The sequence below is a fragment of the Python bivittatus genome, unplaced genomic scaffold (assembly GCF_059951505.1).
Source record: "Python bivittatus isolate LINGU-HERP-01145 unplaced genomic scaffold, Pbiv_v1 ctg000480_np1212, whole genome shotgun sequence".
NCBI lineage: Eukaryota > Metazoa > Chordata > Lepidosauria > Squamata > Pythonidae > Python > Python bivittatus.
The window spans coordinates 61,500,915-61,523,827 of NW_028277075.1; the positions used below are offsets into that span (position 1 = coordinate 61,500,915).

At 40.6% G+C, this 22,913-nt stretch overlaps 1 long non-coding RNA gene across 1 annotated transcript in view; it reads right to left on the reverse strand.

Annotated features, from left to right (window-relative positions):
• The window catches only part of LOC148214991 (uncharacterized), a 28,071-nt gene that overhangs the window by 910 nt on the left and 4,248 nt on the right, over nt 1-22,913 (reverse strand). Inside the window, exons 2-3 of the long non-coding RNA XR_015796902.1 lie at nt 21,268-21,323; nt 124-246 (exon numbers count right to left, since the gene is read on the reverse strand). This is a non-coding gene — a long non-coding RNA (uncharacterized LOC148214991). The remainder of the gene's footprint in view (nt 1-123; nt 247-21,267; nt 21,324-22,913) is intronic.

Sequence of the window (22,913 nt, forward strand, 5' to 3'; positions counted from 1 at the left end):
AACACTCAAACCTTTGAAACAATGATTAGGCAGAATTTGGAAGGAGAACATTTTACTGGAATATGACAATGCTAGACCTCACATTTCATGGGGAACTTAAGCAATTGCAAAGTTGGATCTCACCATCCTATCCCATTCTCCATGCAGTTCAGACTTGGTACAATGCAGCTCCACCTGTTCCAAAAATTGAAGGAATACCTTCGTGGGCATCTGACTCAAATGAAAAGGTGGAAAGGAATGTCAGACCTGGTTGAAGAGACAAGGTGTGGAGTTCTTTCATTATTATTAATAATAAAATATAGTCAATGACCAGCAGGTAAAAAACAAAAGAGAATAAAATACAATGAAAATATATGTATAATACATGGAAGGACTAAAAGAGAATAAAAGCCCAAAAAGAGAGAAAAAACTGAAGAATAACAGAAAACTGGTAACAAGATATTAATAGCATCAGGACAAAACCAATATTTTCCTTCCGACTGAGATAGTAGCTGATAAGAACTTAGCCACTCTATTTGTCAGAAATGGGCTGTGATCCTGCAGGAAGAAATATACAGACTCCATCTCTATTAATACCTCTACCTCTGCCACTATTAATGAAGATGTTAAGAGGGTACAGCAAATGGTGTCATAGAAGAGACAGTTAAAAAAATAATGTGGGCAAGAATTTCAGGCTTACTTGAACCACAAGGGCAGACTCTGACATAAGAAGGATTTTTTGGTACCTACTTATCAGTCTTACAAAGTAGACCAGATAGGAAACATGACCAGATGAGCTAATTCTACTTTATTGTAAGGTTACAATAAAGAATCAGAATCTTGAAAGTCTGAAAGTATATCTCTCCCCCGTCCCTTTTAAAGCCCAAGAACTAGGGAGCATCTCTTCTGAGCCTCTTGCCCTGCCCACATTCCTGCTGTGGGCTAAGCTGCCTTTTATCTGACCATTTCCTTGGCTGCATCTCTTCACCTTGTCTCCCAAGGTCACTCCCACGTACCATTACATTACCCTCCAAAACTGAGAGCCAGTTTGGTGTAGTGGTTAAGGCACCAGGCTAGAAAACAGGAGACTGGGCATTCTAGTCCTGCCTTAGGCACAAAGCCAGCTGGGTGACCTTGGGCCAGTCACTCTCTCTCAGCCCTAGGAAGAAGGGAAGGGCAAACCACTTCTGAAATCTTACCAAGAAAACTGCAAGGACTAGTCCAGGTAGTCACTGACTTGAAGGCCCACCTGCCAAAAAAAGTTGTTACCAAAGGTGCAATTTTCGGTGCCTAAATCCCACTGAATATACCATAATTTTAGTTTTAGAATAGTTAAATAGTTAATTGTGAGCCTTTCCTCCCTACAAAAGTTTGCTAAGGCCCAGAGACCTCTCCTCAGGTCAACCTGAGAAAGTGAAAGGATGGCTACATCATCTGCATAAAGCAGCACGCAAATGTCTGTCTTCAAGGGGTGTATGTGGAATTCTGTTTTAGTTAGTGCTGCTATGATAGAACTCAAATAAATATTAAATAGAAGGGGGTCAAGATGCAGCCTTGTTTCACTCCTCTGCTTACTTGGATATCTGCAGTAAGGTGCCCAGCATTCTCCTATCTAACCTGAGTGACAGTATTTTCATCCTGATTAGACAGAGAAGCTGCTGATCTACAGAGGTACATGACAGCTTCCACAGAGCCTGCCACATGGAATGGAGTCAAAGGCCAACTTTAGGTTGAAGAAGGCATCATAAAGGGGGATGTTGCTTGCATGTGTATTTGTCAACTAAGACTTGCAGGATGGCATATTGATCCATGGTGGATCTACCCTCCCCAAACTCTGCTTGTTCATCAAATAGTATCTTCTCCTGTTTCATCCATTCCAGTAAACTATTGTACAGGAAGCAAGCATAGATTTCACTAGGAATGCTTAGAAGGCTGACTGGATGATAGTCGGAAGGATTAGAATGGTTTCCTTTTGGGAATAGGAACAATAATAGAATGGGTCCAGTCACTCAGCATACAGAAGGTATTATCAATATGGGTGAAAAGGGAGGCTGAGCAGGTGTTTGTCTTCAATAGCTCAGGTGGGACTGAGTCACTGCTAGGTGTTTTCCCATATTTTAGTTGGTTAATTAATTTAGCCATTTCTGAATGGGAGACCAGAGGCTGTGGGGCAATGGTGTGGTGACTAACCAGTGGGGACTGTGCAATACAGAGAAGAGGATTATATAGACAACTGAAGTGTTCCTCCCAAATAGTGGCAGAAATCTTAGCCTCTGAGCAGTGTTTTCCTCTGTAAGATGAGTTAGCAACCACTCTCCAGGAGAGGGAAGAGCATATGTCCTTAGCAGCCAGGAAAAGTCAGTCCCAGCTCACTTGAATAAAGGCCAGATTTTTCCTTTTAATTAATTTTTTATAACTCTTCTGAGATATTAGGAGATTCCTAATAAGGGGTCTGTTGCTTGTACTGTATGCCTTAGAAGTTGAAACTAAATCTGCCCTACTAATAAGCAGTGCTGATCAAACCATGGTTTATGGGGAAAACGGGAACTGCTTCTTCTAAGGCTAAGCTGTTGGAAATTCTTCAATAGAGAGTGGATGTTGCCTACATGATCATTATATGCCTCTAGTGCCTCTGCTGGATTTGTGCAAGAAGCATGGGAAATCCAATCCAATCTTTATTATGGTCATAGAGCAGCATAAGGAGGGTAGGTTACAGTCAGTTAAAAAGCATAGAAGATACATCAGAGTTTAAAAAAAATATAAAAAGCTAGAAGATATAAAAATATATGTATTAAAACAGAGAGTATATATAAAAACAAGAGTCTAAAAGAATCTAAAAGGAGGGGTAGGAGCATTAGATGGATCTAGGAGAGCATAAAAGGTTTGTTGCTGTTCAGTCGTTAAGTCGTGTCCGACTCTTCATGACCCCATGAACCATATTGCGCCAGGCCTTCCTGCCCTTCACTGCCTCCCTGAGTTTGCTCAGTTTCATGCTCATTGCTTCAGTGATGCTATCTAACCATCTCATCCTCTGCCGTCCTCTTCTCCTTTTGCCTTCAATCTTTCCCAGCATCAGGGTCTTTTCCAAAGAGTCCTCTCTTCGCATTAGGTGACCAAAGTATCTGAACTTGAGCTTCATTATCAGTCCTTCCAATGAGCAATCAGGGTTGATTTCCTTTAAGATTGACTGGTTTGACCTCCTAGCAGTCCAGGGGACTCTTAAGAGTCTTCTCCAGCACCACAGTTCAAAGGCATCAATTCTTTGGCGCTCAGCCTTCTTTATGGTCCAGCTCTCACAGCCATACATTACTACTGGAAAAACCATAGCTTTGACTATGCGGATCTTTCTTGGCAAGGTGACGTCTCTGCTTTTTAATATGCTATCTAGGTTTGCCATAGCTTTCCTCCCAAGGAGCAAGCGTCTTTTAATTTCATGGCTGCAGTCTCCGTCTGCGGTGATCTGGGAGCCCAAATAAATGAAGTCTGTTACTGCTTCCATTTCTACCCCTTCTATTTGCCAGGAATTGATGGGTCCAGATGCCATGATCTTAGTTTTTTTAATGTTGAGTTTCAAGCCAGCTTTCGCACTCTCCTCTTTCACCCTCATCAAGAGGCTCTTTAGTTCTTCTTCACTTTCTGCCATTAGGGTGGTATCGTCTGCATATCTGAGGTTATTGATGATTCTCCCTGCAATCTTAATTCCGGCTTGTGATTCTTCCAGCCTGGCATTTCTCATGATGTACTCTGCATATAGGTTAAATAAGCAGGGTGACAGTATACAGCCTTGTCGTACTCCTTTCCCTATTTTGAACCAATCGGTTGTTCCGTGACTGGTTCTAACTGTTGCTTCTTGGCCCGCATACAGATTTCTCAGGAGACAGGTAAGATGGTCTGGGACCCCCATCTCTTTAAGAATTTGCCACAGTTTGTTGTGATCCACACAATCGAAGGCTTTTGCATAGTCAATGAAGCAGAAGTAGATGTTTTTCTGGAACTCTCGTGCTTTCTCCATGATCCAGCGAATGTTGGCAATTTGATCTCTAGTTCCTCTGCCTCTTTGAAACCCAGCTTGTACATCCGGTAGTTCTCGGTTCACGTACTGCTGAAGCCTAGCTTGTAGGATTTTGAGCATAACCTTGCTAGCATGTGAAATGAGTGCAATTGTGCGATAGTTTGAGCATTCTTTGGCATTGCCCTTCTTTGGAATTGGAACGTAAACTGACCTTTTCCAATCCCGTGGCCACTGTTGCGTTTTCCAGACTTGCTGGCATATTGAGTGCAGCACTTTAACAGCATCATCTTTTAGTATTTTAAATAACTCCGCTGGAATACTGTCATCTCCACTAGTTTTGTTGTTAGCAATGCTTCCTAAGGCCCACTTGACTTCACTCTGTAGGATGTCTGGCTCAAGGTCAGTGACCACACCAGCATGGACATCAGGGACATTAAGATCTTTCTTGTATAGTTCTTCTGTGTATTCTTGCCACCTCTTCTTAATCTCTTCTGCTTCTGTTAGGTCCCTGCCTTTTTTGTCCTTTATCATGCCCATCTTTGCACTAAACGTTCCTTTCATATCTCCAATTTTCTTGAAGAGATCTCTAGTCTTCCCCATTCTATTGTTTTCCTCAATTTCTTTGCACTGTTCATTTAAGAAGGCCTTCTTATCTCTCCTTGCTATTCTCTGGAAATCTGCATTCAGTTGCTTATATCTTTCCCTTTCATCCTTGCTTTTCACATTCCTTCTTTCCACAGCTATTTGTAATGCCTCATCAAACGGCCATTTTGCTTTCTTGCATTTCTTTTTCCTTGGGATGGTTTTAGTTGCTGCCTTCTGTACAATGTTACAGACCTCCATCCATAGTTCTTCAGGCACTCTGTCTACCAAATCTAATCCTCTAAATCTATTCATCACCTTCACTGTGTACTCACAAGGAATATGATCTAAGTCATACCTGAGTGGTCTAGTGGTTTTCCCTACATTCTTCAATTTAAGCCTAAATTTTGCAGTAAGAAGCTCATGATCTGAGCCACAGTCAGCTCCTGGTCTTGTTTTTGCTGTCTGTATAGAGCTTCTCCATCTTTGACTGCAAAGTATGTAATCAATCTGGTTTCGGTATTGACCATCTGGTGATGTCCATGTGTAGAGTCGTCTCTTGTGTTGTTGGAAAAGAGTGTTTGCTATGACTAGCTTGTTCTCTTGACAGAATTCTATTAGCCTTTGCCCTGCTTCATTTTGTGCTCCAAGGCCAAACATGCCTGTTATTCCGATTACTCCTTGACTTCCTACTTTAGCATTCCAATCCCCTATGATGAAAAGGACATCTTTTTTTGGTGCTAGTTCTAGAAGGTGTTGTAGGTCTTCATAGAAGCGGTCAACTTCAGCTTCTTTGGCATCAGTGGGTGGGGCATAGACTTGGATTACTGTGATATTGAATGGTTTGCCTTGGATACGCACTGAGATCATTCTGTCGTTTTTGAGGTTGTACCCCATTACTGCCTTTCCCACTCTCTTATTGACTATGAGTGCAACTCCATTTCTTCTAAGGGTTTCTTGGCCACAGTAGTAGATATAATGGTCACCTGAATTAAATTCACCCATTCCCGTCCATTTCAATTCGCTGATTCCCAAGATGTCAACGTTCAATCTTGCCATCTCATGTTTGACCACATCCAGCTTGCCTTGGTTCATAGATCTTACATTCCAGGTACCTATACAATATTGTTCTTTACAGCATCGGACCTTCTTTTCGCTTCCAGATACATCCACAGCTGAACGTCCTTTCGGCTTTGGCCCAGCCACTTCACTCTTTCTGGAGCTACTTGGAAATGCCCTCCACTCTTCCCCAGTAGCATATTGGACACCTTCCGACCTGAGGGGCTCATCTTCTGGTGTCATATCTTTTAGCCTTTTAACATTGTCCATGGGGTTTTCTTGGCAAGGATACTGGAGTGGGTTGCCATTTCCTTCTCCAGTGGACCACATTTTGTCAGAACTCTCTCTCATGACCTGTCCGTCTTGGGTGGCCCTGCACGGTATAGCTCATGGCTTCACTGAGTTACGCAAGCCCCTTCGCCACGACAAGGCAGTGATCCATGAAGGGGTAGTGATCCATGAAGGGGATAAAAGGTTAGCATGTGGAAAACTATCAAATTATAGAGCACTCTAATATGGTGAACTAGGTGCTCATTAAGTCTAGTTTATGGCACAGGTCATCATCTGACAAACTTTAAGAGCTGCTTCACAGAGCCTGGCAGCATTGTATGTTGCAGCAGGGTTGGTATCTGAAAGCAGCAGGGAGGTGGAGAATTGTCTTGTATGCTATGGGCATTTATGCAGTAATGGTGAGATGAGACTAGTACAAATGTCTGTGTAGTACAGGCACTGGAGAAGCACAATACTTACCTGGCAGGGGAGATATCTTGATCATGAAAGAAGCACGTAGGCCAGAAACATGAAAATCTGGGCAGAAGTTAGTAAAAGATGAAATGCCTCTTTCAATCTATCTAACCATGGAGATCATTGTAGCTTCTCAAGACACAAGCTCTCCTGATGGACTATTTGGGTATAGAGGCCAAAAGCCAAGTTCCAGATGGAGGAGGAGGAGGAGGAGGAAGTGGTCACTGTATGGTCATGCTCCCACATTGAAGGAGGCCACCTTTTTTAATATACAGCAGATGTTAAAACAAAGTCGATGGTACTGGCCCAGTGGTTTCCCCAATATCTAAGTTCACCATTGGAATCACCAGTGGTCAAACCATTGAGTAGACAAAGATGGAAACTCCTGGCAAGTTCTTTTATGACAGTTTTAAGAAATCTGTCCGTTGTTGGGAGAAATATGTAGTGAATGGTGATGCTTATATGGAGAAGTAGATACAGGTAACAAAAAGCTCATTTCAAGGATTATTTTTCTGTTTCATTTATTAAAACATCTCTATGCAAACTAAAGTTTTGGAAGTGGAGGCATTATTTTTCATTTAACCCTCATACATAGTCTAAGGGAGACAGGTCAGTCTTGTGCAGCATCAGTTCCAGCTGATCATTGTACATCATTGTAAAGTTGACACCTTAATATTCTTATTTTCCACTTTCTTCTTTACTGCTTTTTCCTTTTGTATTATGTTGATTACACTGTAATTGTTTCTTCTGTTCTTCAGTCCATCCAGACTCAGAGTATTTTAAATGTTTAATAATAAATCACAGTACTAACACAACCCCATCTCACTTTTCTCCTAAGTCTTGTGCAATGGTAAAAGATGTACCTCAGTTACTCCAAACCAGATAAACACAGTGCATTTTTCAGTATCTGAAATATCCCTAAGAGCCAAATCTTTGAGACGATCCATTTTCTGTCATGTTATAGCAATACACCCAAGTAAATCAGATCCTAACAGAGCTGGCTCTTATTGTAATTCCCACTCCCAATCCTTTCCTTCTGTTCATCTCCCTACTACTGTTTCTATTTTTTTCCCTTAAATCTCAGAAGCTACCCATATCTCTCGGACTTTGTATTTCTCTGTGTATTTTGGGTTCACAGAGTGGTTTTGTCATTGAGGTTTAAAATTAGAAAGCGATGACCTGAGAGACAGTGAAAGAGAGGGATCTCAAATAAAGATTAGTCATCAAAAAACCAAAAAACCAAAATGTAACTCCCTGCAGAGACTTTCGTGGCAGACAGCCCTCTGGTGGGAAGTAGCAGCCCTCTTTTGCACCCTGTTCCTGTAAGTAGGAAGCACACAAAGTGAAGTGAGGTGAGAACGAGAGGTTGAAAGCATGCAGGTTTAAATCACCTTTGCTATGAACATTTCTTGTGTTCTTTACCTTAAAGTCTGATCCATTTCTGATCCACACAGAAAAGAAAATCCCAAGGAAGTTTTCTTTATGATCTCCAAGAGAAACTTTTATTATGTATTTAAATGTTCTTTCAAGCTAAAGGCATGTTTTATGTTCAATCAAAGTGCTGTTTTGAGTCCTAGACCTCTTTTCTTAGGAGGAGAAACCTGTTTTCGAAAGTATTGTGTGATTGTGTCAAGTAGCCGATACTATGAATTGCATATAAAAAGAAAATAAGAACTCTTATTAAACCTTATTTAATAAGGATGTATTTTCCCCCTAAACCCATTCAACCTTTTTTGGCCTTGAAACAAGATCAGGGCCTAGTGAATTCCCATTTTTGAGCTGAGCATTTCCTCTGCATTTTGTCAAGTGAAATCCTGAATGTCACTTGGTTCACAGGGCAAGCAAAATTGGTTTTACCTTACTTCCCATTGGATACCTATGTGCATAATATGATGCCCATCAAAAATTGACATTTTTTGGAGAAGGGGTGAAATAAGCTGTCCAAGACCAATTAACCTTCCTCTAGGGATGCTGTCATGATGCTCTAGTAATGTAGCAATTAATATATGGGAAGAAGGATCAGATACTATGGGAAGAACCATGACAATCTTAAAGACTAGACTAGGGCTGTTCCCCTACTTGTACCTAATCACAGCAAAAACATGCCCTGGCAGCAACTTTTTTCCGCCACAACCTTATGACATTGCCTTCATCTCATCTGCAGCCCATGAGTGAGACAATGACTGGAAATCAAAGTAATAGAGGAGGTCAGGAATCAGCAATGGGACAATATTTTCCATGCTGGTCTAGTTTTCTGCTAACTCTGCAGTGCCTGCCCCCTGGAATGAGGTTCCCCCAGAGATCTGTGTGGCTTCCACACTGATGGCATTCCAGGAAGCCTTAAAGATCAGACTGTTCTCCCAGGCCTTGGAGTAGGGTGGTTGGGGCCCATCAGATATGTTTCTATGTGTGGGTGTTGTTGGCCAGACTTGTCATCTTGTTCTTTATTTCTTATCTTTTCTTTTTCTGTATAATCTTATTTATTTTGTACTTTCTATCTGTTTGGTTATATTGTGAGCTATCCAAAGCCAGTCTGGAGTCAGCTGGTACTTAAATAAATTAAATTAAATTAACTCAAGGATGAGTGGAGATTGTTCTAACTCAATAGAGGGGAAGGCTCATTCTTAGAGGAAGATACTAGCTTCTACATTTTTAAATGATCAGAACAATGTAAGTTGGAGAAACTGTAAACAGGCATCATTGCTCCTTTAAGTAAAAACAATCCCTAGAAGATTGTTAATTGAACTCAAGCTACTGAAAGCTTCATATCTTCAAGACCAATCTGTTGAGTTGCATCTAAATCATGCCTGAGATAACAGCTGAGGTATACTGTAAATTACGGAGTTCAGTAGTGAGCTAAAACTTGGGAAATGCAGTCTACTGTTACCCAATCCTGTTTCCATGATTTATCATGGGATATAACTCAACTTCAGAAATCTGTCAGTTTTGCTATTTCCAGTTCTTGAGGAGAACATGGAGTATGACATCCTGGATATGGACTCCCAGACATCACTGGGTGTATTCAAGCTGTCCAAGCCAGGATTTTGCGGGGGGGGGGGCCGTTGAGGAGGAGCCAACCACAGATAACTCAGCCCAAGAGCTCAGTAGTCTCAGTGAGTACCTATGGGATGAGAGAGGTGGAAGGAATCACACTTGTGGCTGAAGGTGGTCCAGGGCAAAATGCTTCAGGCATTTAACCACAAGGGAGTCATTACTCCTTTTCATGTTTGTAAACCTCTTGCTAATCTCAGCCAAGAAATAACCACTAGAAAATCACAGGAAAAACAGGGTAGCAAAGGAATGAGGGGTCCTGCTAGGGAGTAAATTAGATGTTTCCTGTTGGCCCCAACAAATGCATTCACTGCTGAAGCCACCCATTTCCTACATTGGTGGAGGAACTGCAGTGTGCTGTCACTTCTTAGCAAAAGCTTCCTCAGCTGAAAATCTCTTGTTCTGACCCCAGTGAAACAAGCTATTATCTTTCAAGTGGCAAGGGCTGTCCATCAGTGGGAAAAGACTCCTCCCTCCTCAGTGCCATCTCCTTGCTCTTTAGTCACAGCACAATAGTGAAGCAAGCTGTCAGTAGCCAACCTGTTGTTGATATCCTGCTGTGACATGCATCTATAGGGCTACTTCTTCTCGAAAAACAGCAATGCAGAAATTAATCTCTTGTTGTTGGGGAAAGAGCATCTGAATGGTGGGACAGAGAAACAGGTGTCTCTTTGCCACAAGGGTTGGGTGGAATGCTTGGGAACCTTTGGGTTCCTTATCTGTGGACTATTCCAGATTTGTCACTGGATTATATCCCTTCAGAATGTTGATGGCGTTCTCTAATACTAGATGTTTTACCTTGTTCAAAACCTCATTGCACAAATGACAGTCATAAAGAAGAATGCTTCTGGGTCCTGTTTCACTACACAGTGGCTGGTATTGCACAAGACGCAGGTCATTTAAAACCTTGCAGGTGCATTCACATAACATGTTATGCTTGGTTAGTTTTAACTGTAGTTAGGGTATGGGAGATCTTATGTATGTGTGTGTTTGAGAGAGAGAGAGAGAGGGAGAGAGGGAGAAAGAGAGAGATTTAACTTCATGTGTGAACCCAACCCTTTTGGTTAGTTACCATATGAAGCCAGAAAATGGGTTAACTCATAACCTATAATTAAATATGTTTTGCAAACTCAACCATTTATTTATTTATTTCAATGTTTTTTTACCACATTAAATTTTCATGACTCACTGTGGTCTACATAGTAATAGCATAAAATCAAGTAGGATAAAAATCACAAAGGCAACCCAGGTTAGCTGTCAAAGAACATTGGAATAAGTTGGCTTTTATGACTTCATGGAACACAAGCAAGGAGAAAATATATTCTAAATTGTGGGGACCACCACCAAGAAAACATGCTTCTGGCCCCTCTACCCCCTTAACCTACATAAAGTGGGGACACAGAGTAGTCCCTCTTGGATTAAAACACAGAATAGTCTGATTCTGGTTGGGTAAGATGCTGCTGTAAGTACACAGGGGGCAATCCATGTAGGATTTTAAAGGTCAAAACCAGCAATTTGCACTGGGCCTATAAACCATTTATGGTAATCAATGCTGTGGCTTCAGCATAAGTGTGACATTATTGAACCAACCTCCTTTGGTCACCTGTCAGGCAACTGCAATTTGAACTAACTGGAGTTTCCAAGTCTTCAAGATTCACCCCATGTAAAATGTGGCATGAGTTATTGTTGGAAACCCCTTCCACACAGACACAATTGGTGTACCAGTAGGAGTCAGGCAAAGGCTGTCTTGGCCATCTTTCCTATCAGCTCCTCAACCAGTAGCCACAGATTCAGGAGGATCCTTAAATCACACACTTGGTCTTTCAGGAGGAGTATCACTCCACCTAGAACGAAATTAGGGTCAAGCCAGTTTGATCTTCTACAGTCTTGCAGGAATTTAATTTGAGTCTGTGGACATCTCAAGCCTCGTACAGTCTCTAAGCATTGGGTCAAGACCTTCACAGCATCCCCAGCCCAGCATGGGATAGTGATACATAAATGGGTATCATCAGCAAATGAATGATACTCAGCAGTTGGGGGAATAGGGCTTAAATAGGGGAACACTTCAGCTGGAAGGTCTAAGCAACTCATTTTTTTTCCCTCTAGGCATACTGGTTTGAACTGGGTTTTATCATTATTGGCTTATTACTGTTGTACTGAATATGGGATATACTTTTTAAACAAATAAATAAAAAATACCATGCAGGATACACCAGATTACACACTGATCTGTCTGGTTTAGGGGAATGATTGATATTCAGCACAAATCGAAAATACATCCCAGATTATTTTAAATTGTTGCAGGGTAATCTGGGCCATTTCTTAGTTCATGAAAAAATGTCCCTGCTTACAGCATCAGTAGAAGAAACTTGTGACAATTGGTATTTTCCCCTGATTTTCCCTTTTAATGTTTTGAATTCTGAAACTCCTTTTTAAATACTGATGAATTTAAAAAGAGGTTAAGTAAGGCCAATATTTCTGAGTCAAGCCCAACTCCTCATGACTTCATAGAGTCATCCGTGCACTTTCTTGGCAGTGATGCAGAAGGGCTTTGCATGGCCACCTTCTGAGATGTGTTTTCAGTTTAGCTTATAACCCTACAATTCCCTGAATTCAATTCCCATTCAAGGGCCAACCAAGACCAATCTTGCTTAGCTTTTGGAGATCAGCAAAGGTCAACCCAATGCTACCATGTAGCTGAGAAAGAGTGGTCTTGGCTTCCATTCAAGATAATTCATCAGAAGAAATAACTCAGAAAATAATTGTCTATGCACAAGTATGTATGTATGTATGTATGTATGTATGTATTTAAAAGACTTATATGGCTGCCCATCTTATGCACGTTAACCCTGGGCAACTTACAACAACAAAAATATTAAAAAGCCATAAAACCATAACAATAACTTCTGGTGCCCCAAAGACAAACCCCCCCAATACAGCTTTCCCCTTTATTGGGCTCCAACCTCACCCTATCCCAGAGGTTAGGGGAACAGATAGCTCTTCAAGGCCTTCTGGAAGGCTAGTGAGGTAGGGGCCTGATGGATCTCAGGAGAAAGGGTTTCCACAGAGCAGGGGCTGCTATGGAGAAAGCGTACCGCCAAAGTCCCACTAAATAACAACATTTGAAGGAACAGACCTAGAGCACACCCACCCTATCTGACCTGGTGGAATGGGTAGATATCCTCAGAGAGAGGTGAGGTAAATAGCCTGGCCCCATGCCATTCAGAGCTTTAAAGCTGATAACCAGCAACTGGCAACCAACGCAGCTTGCACAGCAGTGGTGAAATATGGGCAAACCATGGAGTGCTGAGAATTGTACATGCTGCCTCATTCTGGACCAGTTGTAATCTCTGGAAGGTCTTCAAGGGAAGCTCCACAAAGTGTGTTGCAGTAATCCAACTAGGAAGTAACCAGGGTGCGAGTGACTATGAACAAGACCTCATAGGAATAGGAGCAATTGCTGCACAAGATGAATCTGTGCAAAGCCCCCCTAACCACAGCTGCCAATTGGTCCTCAAGCTGGAGCTGTGAGTCCAGGAAGACCCCCAAATTGTGCATCAGGGAAGTGCTACCTTGGCAAAAGTCAGATGACACGTCATCAGATCCAGGAGGACCATAAACCCAGAGTCACTCTTTCTTGCTAAGGTTGAGCCAGTTACTCCCCATCCAAACCCATAGTGCCTGTAGACACTGGGCCAATACTTGGCCAATCACTTGGCTGGCCAGGGGTGAAGATGTATAGCTGGCTATCATCAGCATACTGATGATATTGTGCCCCATTCCACCAAATTACCTCCTCCAGCAGTCCCCTGTGAATTTTAAAGAGGAAGAACAAAACAACTGAGCCCCGAGGCACCCTACATCGCAGAAGGATCGTCTATCTCTACATCGTCAATCTCTCCTTCTCCCTAACACCAACTGGAATTGGCCACAGAAGAAGGAAGAGAACCACAAAACAGTGCCCCCCCCCGAAGAATATCATGGTCAATGATATTGAACACTTGAGAGATCCAGGAGGGCCAGGATGTATGAACCATCTCCATCCCAAGACCTCCATAGGTCATCCACAAACATAATTAATGCTGCCTAATGCTGTAATCTGACCTGAACGCTGATGAAAAGGGTCTAGATAATCTGCTTCATCCAGGGCCTTCTGATGCTGATAGACTAGTGCCTTCTCAACAACCTTTCCTAAAAAGGGGAGGTTAGAGAGTGGACAAAAGTTGTCTATCAGGGTCAGGCCTTTTGAGAAGGAGACTACCATCCCACAATGAGATATTGTTCACTGTTTGCATTCAACTGCATGCTACCTCCCAGGAGGCCTTAACCAACCAGGAGGGGGACAGGTCCAGAAAACAGGTGCGCAAACTCATAGCAGCAAGGACTCTGTCCAGTTCTTCAGGATCAGTTGGTTCAAACTCTTCTCAGGTCAGGCATGCCCTGGTCGTCTCCATAGGATCTGCCCAGGTGGAATCCAACTCATATATAGGGAAGATTTGTCAGCATTCTTACAGCATGGCCTTGACACAGAAACTGTGAACAACCTGTCAAAGGCTTCCAATTGTTTAGCTTTTTTCAGATTTCTGTTGAGCTTGATGCTTTTAAATCCCAATTGACATAATGATAATGCAAATGATTTTATTTATTTGTTTGTTTATTTATTTATTTAATAGCTCACCTTTGTTTTGCACAAGTCCAGGTGGTGTGCATAATGTCCCTGCCTCCTATTTTCCCCACAACACCTCTGTGAGGTGAGCTGAGCTGAGAAAGAGGAATTGGTCCAGCCAGCTATTATGCCCCAGAGAGGACTAGTACTCACAGTACCCTTATTAACATGCTTATAATACAATTTTTTTTTCTTAATCAGGAACCTTTAGTCTAAAATACTTATTTCATGCATAATTAAAAATAAGGCATTGCTTCAATGGCAAGCAGACTCTTGCTGAAATTCTTTCCTTCAACTGTAAAAGGTCTTTTGGATCTACCCCGTTATAAACACATCATGCTAATCTGTGGCTTGTTTAACTACAAATTACTGAATAAACCACAATGGTGTGAGTCCCCTTTCTTAGGAAATAGATCTGCATGGTTGGCATTGGGTTATGTATTTGCTGTTTTCTTGAGGTAAAAAGAAATCATCCGAAAATTTACATCAGCATTCAGTGAAGATATAATGTGAAGATAACTGATTATGATCATACTGTGTTTGTAAATGTATGGCTGGATCTTCATGGAACCACAGAACTATAGTTACAGAGGTCTGATTCAAAAGAAGGCATCTTCCTATACAAGAATATCATATGAATGATGCCTCAGTGGTATAAATGGCTGCCTCCTTTCAGAAAAATCAGGGGTATGAAAATGGAGGGGAAGGGAAAGGAATTGGTGGAGGGAGGAAGAACAGTATTACAAAGAAGAGACAAAAGATCAGAGACTAAAGGAAGACAGTGGACTTTCCTCTTAACAGTCAGTAGACAAAGAGTGAAATCTCATCCTGAGTTTCAGTTTGTTGACCTTAAGTCAGGTGTTTGCATGCAAAGCTAGAAACAATGTACACATTTTGTTCACAGCCAATTCTGTGCAAGCCATGAAACCTCGTTTGCCAAGCATCTACACATCCCTTATCTTCTGTGTAACCATCCTGGCCTGAAGACATTATGTACTGTCTATCTCTGGTTTTATTTTTTTTGAAAAAAAAAAGCATATGAAATGTAAACATATACACATCCTAGGCCAAAAATTTACTCAGAGAACACGCTGTAACCAGATAAGAAGGGACAACCTGGCATGCATTTATCTCAATAGGAGGCAGGGAAGGGAGCAGTGAAACTGAGACGAAAACCAAAATGTTGGTATGGGTGGATTGAGGAGAGGTTTGAGGAAAGATTGAAAAGAAAGCAGAGAGGTATGGTGACCTACAAGAAATAATTTTTTAAAAATCAATTGATAGATCAATCCAATACAATTGTAGTTGATATTTTAAGGGATGAAGTGGATTACCAGAACAATTTTAATTTACTGAACTCAATTCCACGCATACACATAGCTTCTGGATTTCAGTCATGGTGGGGCTTCAGTATTTCAAAAAGGCATAAATGCAACTGAGTAATGTTATTTTTAGAGAGTGTGTCCACCCCAGTGTTACTCAATAAATTTCATGGTTGTATAAGATTTGTAACTAATTTCTCTCTTTGGCTCCTCCCACTGAACACTTCACCGCTTACACTACACTGGCTTAATATGAAAAGGCATAAGGAAAAAGAATTTAGTAGAGACATAGAGAACTTTACTATATGGAAGATAAAGGAACACCTCTTAGTGCATGTTATTCAGAAGTGGGCTGTACATAAATGAGTTTAAGTCTGTTACAAAATGAACTAAAAGTCTATCTGTCCAGCTTTTTCTGATTCCACTTGTCTGCCAGATGAACAGGGAGGAAAGTAATCTTTGCCTATTTCTGCCCTCTCCACAAAGATGGCTGGCCGTGACCCCAAAACTTGCTTCAAAGAGGTGGGGCTTCCAAAATACTGACACAACTCCAGGGGCTAATGACTTGGTCTCCTCTAGCTCCCCAATGTATCCCAGTTGGACCATTTTTGGTGGAACTCCATTCAGGGGTGCTCAAGACAGGGGAATAAAATTCTGCATCCAATCCCCAGGTGCTATTTTTTATACATAATTAATAACAATAATAAAATACCATGCTACAGGGCTCTGATTTTAACTTTCAACTATATTCATTGTTAATGAATATAGAAAACACAGGTAGCCATATACGTACACATACTTTTTTCACATGAAATAGGTGAGTACCATTCAGTTCTGACTTTAGGGATGCTTCAAAATGCATCCTGCAGTTATTCTACCCATCTCTAACCTTAACCCTTAGCCATTTACTACTATTTATTAAATTTATTACAGCCACCTATTCTAGCAGGCTCTTTTAATGCCCTAGGTCAGTGTTGTCCAAACTTGGCCACTTTAAGATGAGTGGACTTCAACTCCCAGAATTCCCCAGCCAGCCATGGACTGGGAGTTGAAGTCCACTCATCTTAAAGTGGCCAAGTTTGGACAACACTGACCTAGGTCACTGGGATGGAAAGAAAGGGAAATCTTATCTGACAGCTGAATTGGACAAGAGAAAATACACCTATGCACCCCCCATTTATAGTAGCCTTGGCTGAAGTGGGGTCAGGTTTAGAAGTATTTTAGATGAGGATCCCTATGGTTCATACTCCCTAATAAAAACTTTCCTTCCCCCAGAAAATGCTAATGAAAGCTTCTCTGCCAGGATGAATAATTTTCTCTGGAATCTGAATTCATCAAGAGTGCAAAACAGATGAAAAGAGTTATCCCTCTCCAGAAATGGTATGGTCTTAATGCGAAAAGTCCCTTGCTGCTTGCTATTTCAGTGAAAGTCTTCAGATATGTTAAAAGGATACATTCATTTAATATTTTATCAGATTCCATCCTCTACAGCAATACGAACAGATTTTTAAAAAAGAATGTAATCTTGATAGTTGGATAGCACAAATGCTTCGAATGTATAGGAAACTTTTACATTCCTTAAAGCAGGGGTTAGCAATATACATCCACCAGAATTCCTAACTTCCTGAATTTTTTTTTTAAAGATATACCAAAAGTTCATGAGATTTGGGCACTCTCACATGAGAGCGTTCATGTTTTGAACAATTTTGCATGAGATCTCATGCAAGAATGCTCAAAATCTAGAGATCTCACGAGAAGGTCCTTGTTGAAAGATTCTGGGTTGCAGCATACAGGCCATTGGTTGAAACTTCATGATGAAACTGGAAAAAATTACTGATTCTCCCCTTGTAAAGATCTTTAGGAAGAGGATTGAAAATAAAATGCCAACATTGTTATGCCTTTATACAAATCTATCTTTCATTTCCACTTGGAATATTGTGTATATTTCTGCTTGCCACACTTGTAAGGGATGTAATAGAGCTGAGAAAAGAGCAGAAAAGGGCACCCAGAGTGAACTAATGCCTTCCCTACAAGAAAAGGCTAGAATGTTTGGGACTCTCCATGTTAGAGAAAAGTCAATGGAGGGAGGATATTGCTGAGAAGTATAACTACATGCATGGCATGGTGAAAGTAGGCAGAATTTTTCTCCTTCTTGGAAAACATTAGGACCAGGGACTATCCAGTGAAGGAAACTGGAAGGATGGGTCTCCATAGCTGAATGGGAGCACCCTAGAGGCTTCAATGAAAAATAAAGTCCTGGATTGAGAAGGGCCTTGGACATGCCCAGTTCTTATGATGGCCAATTCATATCATAAAATTAATTCTTGTGTGTAGTGTCTTACATTTTAGGGAACTATTTGGTACTTGCAGCTTCTTCTCTTAAAATGCCACCTGAAGGTATGGGAACATCCCAAATAGCAATGAACCTGTTATTTCAACTGATGAGCATCTCTGATGCTATGTTACTTGTATCCTGCAGGTCCCTGCTTATTTTGTCATTGTATGGATTAATTGTCTGTGATGTAATTGTCTTTTAAGGTATATAATGGATATGTTTGCTCATGTGTAGCAACAGGTCCCACACAATGTCATGATTCTACAAAATGCTGGAAACCTCTGAAAATCTGAGTCAGTGCACTGTATGCAAAATTACATGAGTTTGTGTCATTAGTTCTGGTATAGCTAGAACCCAAACTATATCTTTCCCAGTCCAGGTTTCAGTCAAGACCATGGCAACCTATCTCAGGTAAACATTTATGTACCATATTTGATCTTAACTATCCCCACCGCAACCCTTCCTGCACATAAATATATGGGAGACACACTGACTTCAGTGATATTGATTCCCATATCATGACATTTACACAGGAAAATCCTCAACTGGAAATTCTGGAAGTGGGAATGTTGCAAAGTAACCCTATCAGCAGTATTCCACAGTTACTTTTACTTATCAGCTTCTGTTCATCTCTGATTACCCAGCATGAAGCATTAGCAGAGGACAAGCCCTGGAGATAATTATTAACAAGGCTTGACTGCAAATACCAATTTTTAGACCACTCTGAGGCTCTATCGTGCACTTCCCATGGGAATTCATGTTAATATCATGCAGGAGCCAATTAGAAGAGACAGTGATTATAATTAGAACATGCAAGGAAACGCATCTAGCAAACATTCCATTAGACCAGTTAGGAATAAAAACAGAATCCTTTAAGTTGCTTTTGAACAAAATTGCCCAATTGGTCATAAACTGAAAACTCTTTAATAATTTAAAGTTTCATAGGGTCCTACCACAAATGAGGCAAGCCTCATGTTTGCTTTTGGAGACAGCCTCATGGCTCTGGCTGCTATGACCATAACACTGGTAGCTCATAACTTCCCAAAAATTTTGGGTCCTAATCTCTTCCAGAGAATCAGCTCCTCCCCTTACATACAGATGAAGTGTGCCTGTGCATGTTGCTACTGACCTTTCTTTTCCAATGGGAAGAACAGCTGCCCTCTGCCTCCCAGTGAATTCTGGAAAATGGTTTTGCAAGCTCCTTCAGTAAGGTCAGCCCAGAGGAAATACAGGCTGAATTTACCCTCCTAATGTGAACAGTGTGCAATAATTTCCCAATCTAACACAGGATAGTGTGGCATTTCTCATAATTCAATTTCACCATCCACATATACCTCATTGACTTGCTAAAAGGACTCTTTGAATTTATGCTTGTAACAATCTTAACCATTAAGCAGCAGATAAGAAAGTTGTAGCCCTCCTGAAGTTTCTGACCATAGCTATCACAAGCAGCTTCCAGAACATGGAATAGTGAAAGCTGTAGTTTAGTAGTACATGGACACTTAACATGTTCCCCACTCTTAGCACTAAGGAGCGAAATTCAACTAAACTCAGTGAGGCTTACTTCTTAATCAACATACTTAGGACTATATAGCAAATCTTTTCCAGTTTCATGCATGATTTGTTATAGATAAGAAATCCTCACTTCTATAATCCCAAAGAGTAGCCATATGGGATCTAGAAAGCCACAAGTTTAGGTTGCTGAGCTATGAATAATTGGGGGTGAGGGTGAAGAGAGAGATGCCAGTCTGCTCATTGTGAGCTTTTCATCTGTGTTCATGTGAACATGGTCAAAATTAGGGAAGTTAAAGATTCCTTCAGATTAGAAAAATAATTCCACATAGGAAATATTCTTAATTTTGAAAACTGTACAGGGGGGAAAAAAATCCTTCCTTTTTGCTTTTTATACTGAAATGCTAATCACATGACCAACTCATTATACCATCTATTCAAGTGAAGTGATTCTTGCAAAGTCTACCACATATTGGAACTATTTATATAGTGGTTTCATCATATGGAGTAATAGCTTAATTCAGGTTCTGTTTTCCCAACTATTGCTCTGGGGTGGTAGTTACAAGAAAGCTCCAGAATGGCTCTGTTGCAAAACATAGATATTGCAGGCTATTCATAAAATATAAAGTGATAAAGTGGTTTTATACCAGCTCCACTCTACAGATTGCTGAAAATGAGACTCAGTCCCCTGATTTGGCAGATTTATTAAGGGGATAGCTGATCATTTCAGCAGAACAGTTGGGAAAAACAGTGGGCTGGTTGCATTGGAATTACTGGAAAGTACAGAAGATAATTTTTCAATCTTTCTTTTTTAGGAGAAATACCATAGAATACCTATGATTATGTCTCACGTAGCATTTGTTGACATAATGAAGACACTCAGGTTGAGAGGGACTCTCAATGTTGTGTAACTCCTTCCCATCCAATTTAGGAAGCTTTATTGGATTAATAGACACCAGACAGATAGTTAGGGCCATTTTGGTGAACAATTGAGCTACAACTTCCTAAACATAGTTTAGAGAAAACAGGTGGCAAAGTGTAAAATCATTATCCAATCCCGCCTAAATAAACTTAAAGAGTAGAGAAGGGAACACTAGCATTGGCTATAGGAAAGGAAAATCAGTAGCTTGCCACTAGCTGGTAATTTCAAGTCTTTAAAAAACTTTCAGAGTGACTTTGAATGGATAATTTCTTCTTTATATCTTAGTCATCTTTCACCAATGTATGTTAAGAATTTCAACTCTCATGGCAATAATACCAGGAGAAATACAGTACAAATCCTTGAACCAGATGAATCAAATGTATTTTGTACACTTTTGCTTCAGAGAAAAACATGTTGTGTTTCATTATGTAATTATTTATTTATACTTTTTTGTTTTGTTTTGTTTGGGTTTTCGCCCACTAAAACAACATACTAGAAGGTTAGAAATACAAATAAAAATATACCAGTGTAACAAAACAAGCGAATCTTGGGCTTTGAACCTCCAACCTCTTTTTTTCTTTCCCACCATTACTACAGACAGTCACTTCTCAAGGCACATTAATCACTTAAGTAGCTTTGATATGTGCCTAGCTCCTATGAAAACAGTGAGTATCAAGATATAGCCCCATCCCTCCACTTGGGCTTTTCTTCCCTCCAGCAAGTTATGCCAAAGCTTCTGTTGGACTGCCAGTTCTATCTGCCGGCCTCCGAAAGAAGAGCACACCCGGAAAGGCAATTCTCAGAACTGGATTAGGGCAATATTTGTTTGGGATACTTTAAAGCATTTCTTTCCAATGATTCCAGAAGCTCACTAACCATATCCTTCAGAAGAAATGTTTTCAGATATTTTCTGATCATCTTTCACTCCCCCTTCCTCAGGCTCAAATGACCCAGTCCTGCCTAATTAATATAAAATAGTGGGGAAAAAATCTGTTCATTTCCTAGCATAAATTATTGAAGGCAACCATCTTTCCAGGAAACACATACACACACACACACACATATGCAAACACACTTACATACCTGAAGGGGCAAGAGCCTCCAGAATTTCTTACTTATGCTCCTACAGATAGTCCCTTCTGTAAAGGCAACAAAATGTTAGTGGATTCTTTGCCAGGAAACTATAGTATTTACAATAAAAGCAAACTGATCATTTAATGAGCAGAAACAAATAGGTTATCACTGTAGATTCCACCTGATTTGAAACCTAATCACGTTCCTCATGCAAAAAGAGTATGCTTAGTTACTACATAATTGCCTAATACTATATGAGAGACCCTGCTTACACATCTTTGACATATTACTTGTGGACTACTTGTCAATCATCCCTTTTAAATCAAGTTATATATGACAAGTTGCTAATATAACCAAAATTCATTTCTTCTAGTGGGATTTGGGTGTGACAGATTTTGCTGGATCCAAGGAAGAGAATATTAATTGATTAAGCAGTTTGTTTGTTTATTGGAACATATGTTTTGCCCCTTTGCAAGAATGTGCACAATTGCCTGCACAACTAGTTCACATTAATACACACACACACAAACAATATATGCATATACACATCCATTATAAAGCATTATAGGAAGAAAAAGTTCAATAGCAAGAGAACAAAAACAAAAAAGATTGTTCATACTTCTAAAACATTACTATCAAGGTGCTTAACCATGAAGTCCAGATCAGATTATTTAGTCTCCTATCCTGCATTATTTAAACTGGCCATCTGCCAAACTTCTTATTTTACTTTTATTGTTTGCTTTGATTCATTACAGTCATCTGACCTTGTTTGCAAGCTTTCACTTCCATTCAATTAAGGTGGTCTTTCCTGTTAGAGAGACAAGATATCTCCTGTCTTAACTGCATTGTTTTCAGCTTCAAGTCAAATCCAATCTCAATCAGGAAATCCCAATCACAAATATAACATTTATTACCATATATGCAAATGTTTATGTTTAAGAAATTGCTGTTAGTTTTTCCTTGTTCTGTCAAAATCATCCCTGCTGACTTTGATGTTTAATCACTGTCTTAAACACATGCATAGTCTTCAGCCATCCAGACTAAAACTGGATCCCCCCCATAACATTTCAGCCTAGTGCTCTAGCTGTTGCAAAATGTGTAGTTAAGCATTTGAGGCAAGCATTTAGTAAAGTACCTTGTTGCATAATGAAACTAAGCAGAGGACAGACCTCAGTGAAACAGCATCTATTTGGTATCTCCATGAAGGTCTGAAAGGCCTTCTGCCTTGAACCTATCCCAACCATTCACTTTCCTTCCAGAATTCTCAGCCAGCCTGGTTGTATCCTAAAGCAGCTGGGGTGTGGGGTGTGGGGGTGTGGGGGTGTGGGGGGAAAGGCAGGTTATGGAAGCCAGCCCAGAGAAATGCTCCAAATCAGACTGACATTACTGGGTTAGGTGAACCAAAGTTCTGATCACCTGGTATCTCTAACAAGGTCTTGTCAGGCTCAGAAAACCATGCTTTTCCTTGCCCTCTTCCTACCACCCTCACCAAAAACAAACAATAAAACAAATAAACCTTGAAACCTAAATTGGCTTGTTCCAAGTGCATTTCCAAACCACAGTGAGGTCAGGTTCAGATCCAATCTCCCTCTCAATCTCACCTTTTCTTTGGCAGCCTTTTGTTCTTTGGAAGCTGTGGTTATTCCTGGTATCAG